General features: G+C 55.2%; 2 protein-coding genes and 1 long non-coding RNA gene across 6 annotated transcripts in view; 2 read left to right on the plus strand and 1 right to left on the minus strand.

The window, feature by feature from the left end:
• LOC117869997 (zinc finger protein 883-like) overlaps positions 1–11392 on the minus strand; it is a 929932-nt gene that overhangs the window by 631122 nt on the left and 287418 nt on the right. The gene's annotated exons all lie outside the window — the stretch shown is intronic.
• LOC117870029 (zinc finger protein 501-like) overlaps positions 1–11392 on the plus strand; it is a 561112-nt gene that overhangs the window by 322361 nt on the left and 227359 nt on the right. The window lies entirely within an intron of this gene.
• LOC117870075 lies at positions 8356–11383 on the plus strand. Of its 2 annotated transcripts, none has more exons than XR_004643891.1 (3): positions 8356–8420; positions 9115–9791; positions 11328–11383. It is a non-coding gene; the product is annotated as an uncharacterized LOC117870075 (long non-coding RNA). The 2 variants fall into 2 exon arrangements; XR_004643892.1 differs by lacking the exon at positions 8356–8420 and having other exon boundaries at positions 9020–9541; positions 9703–9791; positions 11328–11378.

The following is an 11392-nucleotide window of genomic DNA, read 5'->3' on the forward strand; positions in this document are numbered from 1 at the left end:
AGGGGAACCCGGCAGGTTCAAGGGGGAACAGGAATTGGAGAGGGAAACCTGGCAGGCTGTGGATGGCGTGAGGGCATGCAGTGCTGGGAAAGTTGGGCCCAGCAATGGAGAAATAGTTTGGAGCCAACTGGGGTTGGTGTGTAGGGATCAGGGCCGGCTCTAGGCACCAGCAAAACAAGCTGGTGCTTGGGGCGGCACATTTTTAGGTGCGGCATTCTGGCACGGGCCATGCCGCCCCTAAAAATGTGCCACGGCCGCCGTAACTCACCTCCGCTGCTGCTGCTCGCGCACCGCTGCTCGCTCTCCCTCCAAGGCCTCAAACCCGGGAGGGAGGGGGAGATCCCGAGTGGCCACGGCGCGCGAAACAGCTGATTCGCGCACCACAGCCGCTCGGGATCTCCCCCTCCCTCCCAGGTTTGAGAGCTTGGGAGGGAGGGGGAGACCACGAGTGGCCGTGGCGCTGCTTCTCCCTCTCTCCCTCCCTCCCTCCTAGGCTTGAGAGCCTGGGGGAGGAGGCAGGGCTGGGGATTTCGGGAAGGGGCGGAGTTTAGGCAGGGCCGGGGGGTGGGGTAAGAAAAAAAACGCGGGGGGGGCAAAATTGATTTTCTTGGAGCGGCAAAAATCCTAGAGCCGGCCCTGGTAGGGATGGAGTGTCATGGAGGATGTTGGGGTGCCCTGAGACAGGGAAGCAGATAGGGTGCATCAGGAGAGCCAAGGGAAAGTCCAGGTAAAGGGGGCAGGTTGAGGTGGGGTGAGCAGAGTGTTAGCAAGCCTGGGGATGCGGGAGCAGTTTGGAGGGTGTTGAATGGGTCCTGGTGGTGGGCACTGAAGGAGAAGCTGTGTGCATTACCTAGAGTGGCCACCTGGGGTCACTAAGCATTTCCCACATGGAGCAAGAATGAAACCTGGTGGCCAATCCAGGCAATGCACCAACCATTTCCCTCATCAAGGGACAGTGACACTATGTGGCCATTTGCTGTAGTGCACAAAGCGGTTCCCTCACATTGCAAGAGTGACACTGGGAGAGGCAAGTGAGGGACTTGGCCAACACGCTACAGGAGAGAGAGAGAAAAGGAGGGAGGGAGAAAGAAAAACATTGGAGAAAGATAAGTCGTCCTACTAGATCCAACCTTCCGCTGCGGAGGACACACTGCTCCTGGCCAGAGAAATGAGCAGCCCCTGAAACCGGGAACGTTGTCTCCCTTGTAACCACAGCTCGTCAGGAACCTTTTCTTACAAACCCAGCCAACGGGGCGACCCTACCTGGAGCCAGGTGAGCCGTGAGCAGAGCCCTCACCAAACCAGATACCTCTCTCACTGACAATAGCAGCTGCTCCGCTCCCAGATGGACGGCTTTTGCGTGGCCTCAACAATTCTCGTGGTCTCGTCGCTCTGGCTCCCTTCCCATCGCATGAAGGCAGTAGACTGACACGTCACTTCTCTTCCCTAAGCCCAGCACAAGGGGGAAAACAACTAAGTTACCATTTTGGCAATTGGGATTGGAGTGTAGGGATGGAGTGGAACCCCCAGTGGCCTCAGTTGGGCACATGGCAATCGGGGGTGGGGGGCTGTGGCTGGGCGCCCAAGGTCAGGAGCTTGGGGGGGGGGAAGGGAGCTGGAGGGACTGAGGCTGCGGGGCAATGTGGGGGTGAGCAGAGGGATTGGGGCTCCCAGTGGTGCTGGGAGGGGGGGTTGGGGTGAAGTCTAGCTGGGGTGAAGTGGGGGCAAGTTGGTTTAGGGTCCACTCAGGGGCCTGTGCAGGGGCAGGAGGGATGCGGGGGGAAGGGGAGATGAGGGGATTTAGGATGAGCAGGGTGTGTGGGGGTGCAGATGTCCCAGGAGGAGGGAATGAGAGGAGTCAGGGGTCTTTATCTAGGTGAGTGGGGGAGGGTGAGAGTGCCTGGGGGATAGGAGCAGGAGGTGAAGTGGTTTCAGAGGAGGAAACTGAGACACATAAGCCAAGGGGGGAATGGCTAAGGCTGCCCCGCTGTAACCTACTGTCCCTAGTCCTGGGGGGGGGGGTGTCACCCATCCCCCTCACGGTGAGGTTGGCTGCTCCCCTGGGCAGCACAGCTCAGGCATGCTCTCGCTGTTGCACATATAGAGGGCACTTCTCAGAGCAGCTTCTGCTTCCCCCCACCCCCTGGCAGCTCGACATTTCTGGCTTCTCACTCCACGGTGGGAGACAGCACAAAACGCTCCATACCCCCTCCAAAGTCCAATCAGTGATGTAGGCAAAGACACCCTACATCTCTCACAGTGCACCCTTGTACCCTTTCCCCCTCGATCCAAGCCCCTCCTTAGTGCCTTGTCCCTGCTGTGACATCGCAATACAGAGCTGGGGCAAAAGGGGACCTGCAGACATCCTGGGCTGTCTCCCCTCCAGCACGGTACAGGTGGTTCAGAGTGAAGGGAAAGGGGAGGAACCTGCCCCCTCTTCCCACATGTTTAGTAGTTTGTGATGTAAAAATCCTGCTGTGACAGTACACATGGAGAAACAGATCTTTCTAGATTACTGAGATTCAGTGCCCATGACCTGTCCATGACTTTTATTAAAGTAACTATGACCAAAATCTTAGCTTAACAATGATAGGTCAACTTGCCATTCTCTTCCCCAACACGGTAGTCCCCTGTAGTAAACATGACCCTACCCCCTCCCTAGCGTGCTACTGATACTAAAATGACCTAAAAAAAACCCCCTACTTATAAATCACTATTGATTGGCACCCCATTGTCACCTGCACGTCTATGCAGCTGCTGGCCAAACCCTCCCCCCAAAATATAAACCCCAACCCCACCTCTACCCGGAACCCAACTTGAACCTTACCCTATAACCTGGTCCCCCCAACCCTAAACCCTTTAACCAATCCTCACCCCCACCCTAAACTCTAACTCTGAACCCAGCCTCTCTAAGCCTGACACCGCTTTAAGCCAGAGCCAGTTCCCTGCTCTCATTCTGTGCAACAACAGTGCAAACGCCCCAGGAATCCTGCTTCTTACCACCACTGGTTTTGAAATGAACCTTTTCTTCCTTTGCATTCCAAAAACCTTAATTGGCGTTGGATGGGTTATTTAGTGACAGGGCTTTACACAATGTAACAGAATACAGATAAGTGAAAACAGTGCAAACAACATTCCACTAGTTTTCAGGATGCTTAAACACCCAATACACTTCTACATTTAACAATCGCTTTGATCTATACTAATACACACATCAATTGGCCTGAATACACTCGGACGTAAGCTGCTCTGCCAGCGTCACGCCTTGTACAAACATTACTGCAATACCGTGTAGGACAGCGTGACCCCCGGGGGCCTGTGAGCTGGTTTCAGGTAGTCTGCGGGGCCCAGCAGTTGAAGCCCGAAGCCCCAATGCTCCCCACTCCACAAGGCAGAAGCCCTGAGCCTCCACGACCCAGCAGCTGTAGCCCAGAGCTGCCCCCCACCCAGCTGCTGTAGCCCAGAGACCCAAGCTGCCCCCCTACGCCAGCTGGGCCTTGGAGTTTTTATAGCACGGGGGGGAAGGGGGAGCTCAGAAAGAAAAAGGTTGAGGCCCTGGTGTAGGGTGTGAACACGGGTGTTAGTCTGTCACAAGAGCCTCTTTCACAACTACCTTGGGAAACAAATACATGGACCTTTTGCCCACTTCTTCGTTAGTTACTGTGGAATTCTCTCCCCGGATCATCAGAGACAATATTGACCTAAAACAACCGAGCAGCAGTGTGATTGTGTGCAGTCACTTCAGTTAGTTGCACAACTTGGGGTGTGGTCTAGTTCACCATTTCAGACTGGAGATTTAAAAACAGTCGGTAGCATGTCCAATAGCTTGGAGTAGTCTCTCCTGTTGACCAAACTGCACTTGAAGTTTCTTCATGTCATCATGGAGGGAGCAGAGAAAAAGCAAAAATAAAATAAGAAATGACTAGTTCAGTAAATAGTCCTTTTCTCAAAGTCCCCAGTAAATCTGAGCTACTGTCTGGCAAATAAAATGAATATCTGATTATGTGACCAAATGTCGCTCAAGAGAAAAAACCCACATCACTCAAGATACATCCAGTTTCGTAGAACTAGAAATTCCAGAGCGGGTTAAATATGATGACTGTAGCCTGATTTAGGGTGTGCTAATAACATTAATTTAATTNCTCCAGCCCTGGAGTCAGTGTCTATACAAGGAGCCGCATATTAACTTCTGAAGAGCCGCATGTGGCTCCAGAGCCACACGTTGGCCACCCCTGTACTAATCTACTAGTTCTTTGAAGGGGTCAACAAACATGTGGACTAGGGGGATCCAGTGGACATAATGTACTTAGATTTCCAGAAAGCCTTTGACAAGGTCCCTCACCAAAGGCTCTTATGTAAATTAAGTTGTCATGGGATAAGAGGGAAGATCCTTTCATGGACTGAGAACTGCTTAAAAGACAGGGAACAAANATGGGTCGGGAGTTCTGGGGGTCCTGTCAGGGGGTGGGGAGCAGTTGGATAGGCATGGGAGTCCCGGGGGTCTGTCTGGGGGAGGGGGTGTGGATAAGGGTCAGGGCAGTTAGGGGACTGGTAGGGGACAAGGTCCTAGGGGGGCAGTCAGGGGAGAAAGAGCAGGGAGGCTTAGGTAGGGGGTGGAGTCCTGGGGGGGCAGTTAGGGGCAGGGGTCCCAGGAGGAGGTAGTCAGGGGACAAGGAGCAGGGGGGTTTGGGGATTCTGAGGGGGGAAGTCAGGGGGCAGGAAGTAGGAGGGAGTGGATGGGGGTGGCACTAGGGCAGGGGCGGGGCTCGGGTGGGGCTCCCTGGGTGCACACCCTAATGAAATGGGCTGCGCACGCCTATGTTGGTATGTCAAGGATGGAACAAAAGGCTGAGTTCACTCCAGGGTGAGGAAAGAAAGGAGCCTCCAACCCCTTGAAAAAGCTCAGAGCCCCAGGGAAAACCTGACCCCTGCCATTGGAATCACTGATATGCTGGCGATATGATGGGGAAAGGGACTCTCTGAATTGGCAAGATAGGGAATGAACAACAATCTACAGCAATGTCATTAACCACAGACATCTCATCACGCTCCAGCCAGAAGGGAAACGGCAGGAATTCCCGCTGTTCAGTCCTGGACCCACTTACACACCCACACAGCAGTGAGTGTGCTGGGGAAGCTGCTCTGAACAAACAATTGGAAATGATAATTCAGTGAGTCCAGAGCCATAGTGTAGTGAGCCAAACAAAGGAGTCAAGTGGTTGTGGCCTAGGTAAGGTGATAGACTGGAAATCCATTGGGGGTTTGAATCCTGACAACCGTGGAAGAGCTAAAGATGTGGTTACTCCATTTTACTGCCTACTGGAGCCAGGGCTGGTCTCACGCTAAGGCCATTTCTACATTAGCACTTATGTCGGCAAAACACTTGTCACTCAAGGGTTTTGCCGGCACAAGCGCTCGTGCACACAGTGCTGTGACGATGGGAGGTGCTCTCCTGCCGGCCTAGCTACCACTGCTCATTGAACTGGTTTTATTTCGTGGATGGGAGATCTCTCCAGGCTGCCAGCATAATGGGGCTCCATGTGTATCGGTACAGCTGTGCCGCTGTCAGCTTGTAAGTGTAGCCAGAGCCTAAGTCTACACTTAAAACATTACAGTATCTCTGCATTTCACAGCAGACACTCACTGCAGTGATGGGAGAGGTGAGCCTGTCACTGGAGCTAATCCACCTCCCCATGATGCGGTAGTGAGGTTAACAGAGGAATTCTTCCATCCACCTAGCGCTGTCTACACCAGGGCTTAGGTCAGCTTAACTACGTTGCTCAGGGGTGTGGATTGTTCACACCCTGAGAGACAGAGCGTTGCCCCACATGCATTGCTTCCGTCTCACAAAGGGCAGGTCTGCACGTAAGCACTGCACTGGTCCGGCTGCACCACCATAGCGCTTCAGTGGAGACTATCTACGCTGATGTGAGGACTTCTCCCCTCGGCTTAGATTCTCCACCACCTCAAGCTATGTTGAGGTTAGAAGCCCTCCTGTTGACAGAGTGCTGTCTACCCCAGGGCTTAGGTCGGTATCACTGCATTGCTCAGGGGGGTGGATTTCTTACACCCCTGAACAATGTAGTGATACCGACCCAATTTTGTAGCATAGCCCTGGCTCCAAGCAAAGCTTGTCGGGCCCAGGTGGGGGCTGGCAGGGCATCAGGTGTGGTGGGAGGGTTTAAATCACACTGCCAGGCACTAATAATAAAGGTGCTGAAAGCGTGCGATTTGTACGTGGATAGGCCAGTGCTCCAGTCCCCTCGCAGACGTACCCATCACTTTCTGAAAAGGGCACATCTCAGCTCTCAAACGGCACGTTGTGGCTGCAAGAATCTGTGGGCGGCTCTTTCATTTACACTGAGGTTTAAGTCCCGCTTCGTGCCCCATGTTTGAGAATGAAAATCATAAACCACCCTTTGAAATAACGAAGGCAGCAGGATGTGTTATTGTCCCTGCCCGAAAGCAGACAGCCCCTTGGAGAAATGCAGTGGGGTTTGGGGTAATACTTCACTGCACATTTACCCTTGCTAAACTCCCTCCCCACCTTGTGGGGTCCCAGAGCCCGGTAGCCGAGACGCCTCCGCTGCAACTTTATCCGAAGCCCGAGTCAGCTGACACAGGCCAGCCCTGGGTGTTTCATCGCAGTGTGAACATACCCTCACATCAGGCCTACACTGCGATTAGAATCATAGAAGATCAGGGCTGGAAGGGACCTCAGGAGGTATCTAGTCCAACCCCCGGCTCAAAGCAGGAGCAATCCCCAGACAGGTGCCTGGGAAGTGGGGTGGGGCTCCTGTCTCAAAGCCCGGGGCAGTTGACTCAGGCACGTGGGGCTGCAGGGCTGTACATTTACAGTGGCGATGCAGGGGCTTGAGCCCGCGAGGGGCGAGGGTCTCCGAGTTGGGGGCGGGGAAGGGGCGGAGTCGGGTGGGGACATTGGGGAAGGGGCGGGGCCAGGGCCCCATGGAGTGTCCTCTTCTTTAAAACCTTAAACATGTGTGACGTTACTGACATAAACTGGGACCGTATAGATCATTGTTGCAACCAAGGTCCTGTAGTGGCACCAAATCTGGTATAAAGGGGGTCAAATGGGGTGTCTAGGACAAGGTTCTGGTTTACTGGTTATGATTATGCTGTCTATATGTGTGTATCAGTTTTGTAGTTGAAGTTATGAATATTGGCTCTATACTGTCTGTATGGCAAACTTATGCTATGCTTCTGGGTGACATCCCAGACAAGCTGGTGTTAGCTCTGCCTAGCCTGCTTGATGGCCCATTAAGGACCATCAGCTATACAATGGACCCATTGAGAGAAGGCAGATACGCCTTGTAACTCAGCAAAGTATGCAGGGGCTGGCCCATGTGACTCCAGACTCCATCTTGCTGTAATTTTCCACAGTAAGAACAAAGAGGTGTTCTTACACCTGGGAAAGACTATATAAGGCTGATGCCTCATCTCCATCTGGTCTTCAATCCTGCTTCTTACCTCTGGAGGAACTTTGCTACAAGCTGAAGCTCTGAACAAAGGACTGAGGACCCATCCCAGCGGGGGATGTATTCCAGAGACTTGATTTGAACCTGCAGTTTATTCTATCACTGCTACAAGCCTGAACCAAGAACTTTGCCATTGCTGTATGTAATTGATTCCATTTAACCAATTCTAACTCTCATCTCTATCTTTTTCCTTTTATAAATAAACCTTTAGATTTTAGATTCTAAAGGATTGGCAACAGCGTGATTTGTGGGAAAGATCTGATTTGTATATTGACCTGGGTCTGGGGCTTGGTCCTTTGGGATCAGGAGAACCTTTTTCTGTTACTTGGGTATTGGTTTTCATAACCATTTGTCCCCGTACGAGTGGCACTGGTGGTTATACTGAGAAACTGGGGTGTCTAAGGAGATTGCTTGTGAGACTTGCAGTTAGCCAGTGGGGTGAGACCGAAGTTCCCTTAGTCTGGCTGGTTTGGTTTGCCTTAGAGGTGGAAAAACCCCAGCCTTGGGCTGCAACTGCCCTGTTTGAGCAATTTGTCCTGAGTTGGCACTATCAGTGGGGTTCCGCCAGAACCGCATTGTCACAACATGGTAACCCTGTTATTGCCCGCCCCAGCCCCCTGCGCTGCCCCCAGCCCCGGAGCAGAACCCCGGGGGGCCTTTGTCCTGCCCGCGCCGCGCTGCCCCGGGGTCCCTCCGCCAATCAGGGAGCGGGGAGGCGCGCGGCCGCGCACACGCCCCCTCCGCCAATAGAAAGCCGAGCGGGAGAAAGTAGCGAGAACTACGCTTCCTAGTGCGCACCGGGATAGGCCACTTCCGCTTCCTGCGGCAGTGGATGGGGCAACCAAACGTCACTTCCGCTCTGAGGAGAATCAGGAAGTACGGCGCTCAGCCTGTCCCGCGGCGCTTCCGCCCTCTCGAGCCCAGGTATGGGAGGGTCCCCGGGGTCAGCCTGACCCCCCCTTCAGCCCCTTCCCCCCGAGGCTCCCCTGGCCGCGCGCACCCCCCCCCCCGGGAGCAGCGGCCCCGCCGGCGCCTTCCCGCTTCTCAGGCGAACTCTCGTGTCTCGGGGGCGCTGCGCTGTGGGCGGGGCCTCAGTCCCGGGGTCTCCGGCCCCGCCCCCGCTGCTCCCCCGGCCCGAGCAGCGCCCCAGGATCGGCCCCGCCCCCGCCAGTGCCAGGGCTCCAGAGGGAGCGATCGGACCCGGCTCCCGGCAATCGCGGGCCAGCGATCAGGCTGTGGGCGGGAGGGGGGCGGGGATCAGGCTGTGGGCGGGAGGGGGGCGGGGCGGACGGGGATCAGGCTGTGGGCGGGGATCAGGCTGTGGGCGGGAGGGGGGCGGGGCGGACGGGGATCAGGCTGTGGGCGGGGATCAGGCTGTGGGCGGGAGGGGAGGGGGGCGGGGCGGACGGGGATTAGGCTGTGGGCGGGGATCAGGCTGTGGGCGGGAGGGGGGCGGGGCGGACGGGGATCAGGTTGTGGGCGGGAGGGGGGAGGGGCGGACGGGGATCAGGCTGTGAGGGGGATCAGGCTGTGGGCGGGGTCTCCTGCCTCAGGGGGGCAGCCCCGGGAGCGCTGTAGGGGGCAGCGGTTCACTTTCCGGGTGACTGTCCCCTTTCAGGAGTCGGGTGTGTCTCACGTACCCCAGGTTACAGCTGTAGCAATACCCGCGTGTCACCGCACAGGATGACTGGACGTGGCTGACTGTCTCCGCTTTACCATCTAATGATAACATACATCAACTGGAATGTAAATATTGTACTTGCGTTTCAGCGTACAGGATATAGAGCAGTATAGAATCTCAGGGTTGGAAGGGACCTAGAGATCATCTAGTCCAACTCCCTACTCAAAGCAGGACCAATCCCCAGAAGAAACTGACTCCACCATGACGATAAGGATGAGAACCGATCAGCTGCGTAGAACGGATATGCACAAGTTGTATGAAAATGTACTTTGTACTGACTTTGCATGTTTTTATGTAGCATGTTGCAAAACTAGGGAAATATCTAGATGAGTTGCTGTACCCCCTGAAAGACCCCTATGTCTGGGTAGGTAAAGTCCCCCCATTACTAATTGTATTTTGAATTTCTCTGTTAATTGTGCCACAGTCTAGAACACTAGTGTGCAGGGAAAGAGCATGGGGGGTAATTTTGATATGAAATTATTTCCTGTTCTGACATGTCCCCAATTGCCTTTTTTGCCCTAACAGGCTGCAGCGCAACATCCATGTTTTGCTCCAGATCATTCCAGCCTTCCAGGGACCAGAAAAGGGAAATGGCTGCAATGGAGCCAGTCAAGGTAGGGATTATCGGGGAGTTGCTGGTGGGTTCCTGTTAGGGAGAGAGACGGGCAGTAAATACATAGGAGGTGGGCACTTGAGGGGGTGGAGGTTGGTCTGGAGGTGGGAGGGGTTAGGAATTACATCAGGTGGAGAAAGTGGGGGGCGGCAAGGTGTGAAAAACGTGCTGGGATTTGGTTACAGTGAGGCCTAGATCGGAGGAACAGACCCCTGGGGTTTGTGGGTGGGAATTCCCTAATTTGTGTAACAGGAAACAACCCCCCCTGGAGTGGGCTGGGAAAACTTACCAGAGTCCAAAACTAGAGCCTGAACCTACTACTCAGAAGCTGCTGTGAGATATAAAGGGACACCCACCAGCAGTGTTCCTCTACTTTTTGATGTCCATATGTGGAATTAATTTTGTTATGTGTCATACATCACCTCCATATTGATGCACATAACAAAATTCATGTGGTGAGGATGGTGCCGAGTGGTTCAGATTGTGGGAAGGGGTTCAGGGCTGGGTCGGTGTTGGAGTGCAGGGGGTGTGTGAGGGCTCTGGGGTGGGGCTGGGGATGTGGGGTTCAGAGTGCAGAAGGCGGCTCGGGGCTGGGGCAGAGGGTCAGGGGGGCTGAGGGGCCCTGGCTAGTGGGGCTGGAGATGAGGGGTTCAGGAGGGGGCTTGGGCCTGAGGCAGAGGGTTCGGTGCAGGGGGTGAGGGCTCCGGCTAGGGGTGAAGACTGTGGGGTAGGGCCAGGGATGACAGGTTCGGGGTGCGGGATGGGGCTCAGGGCTGGGGCAGAGGGTTGGGGGGGGACAAGGGCCCTGTCTGGGGTTGTGGGCTCTGGGGTGAGGCTGGGGATGAGGGGTTTGGGGGTACAGGCTGCCCTGGGGCTGTGGTGGGGAGAGAGGACTCCCCCCAGTCCTCTCTTGCCACAGCAGCTTAGGGGAGGGAGAGAGGCGACTCAGGGAGGGGCTGTGGAAAGGGCTTCTCTCCCACCGCGGCATGTCAGGGGCAGGTCCGTGTTTGGGGCCGGGGAGGGGCGCCTTTTTCCCAGCTGCGGCAAGTCCAGGGCAGGTCCACACTGGGGCGGCGGGGAGGGGTGCCTTTCCCTGCCGCAGTCCCGAGTCCCTTCTCAGGGCTTAATAGGCAGCTGTGCGACCACGCACCTTAGAGGGAACTTAGCCCTCCAGAGAGGCCCAGGGGAGACACCCCATCCCCTCCCATCTAGTTGTTATCAATGGGGAGGGTGTTGCAATTCCCATCATAGTGTTGTCCGTGGACTCTGCTGGGAGCTTCATCTCCTGTACCAGCCTCTGGCTAGTAGGTGATTGATGAATGTGAAGACCCCTTTCCCTTCTCTCCTTTCGGAGGGGTGAAGGGCTCTCTTTTTCTCCCCTCACCCTAATGCTTCCTGCCTGTTCCGATGGGATAGGTGTGGGATTATGCTGTCCGCCTGCCTCCCAGAGCTTCCCTGTGATTGGCCCTCCTCTCCTGTGAATTGTGGGGTTGTCAGTAGGCAGCAGGTACTGAGTGAGGGGCTCTTTTTCTTTCAGGGGCCGGTGACTTTCGAGGAGGTGGCTGTGTATTTCACCAGGGAAGAGTGGGCTCTGCTGGACCC

This window comes from Trachemys scripta, chromosome 25, assembly GCF_013100865.1.
Source record: "Trachemys scripta elegans isolate TJP31775 chromosome 25, CAS_Tse_1.0, whole genome shotgun sequence".
NCBI classification, from domain to species: domain Eukaryota; kingdom Metazoa; phylum Chordata; order Testudines; family Emydidae; genus Trachemys; species Trachemys scripta.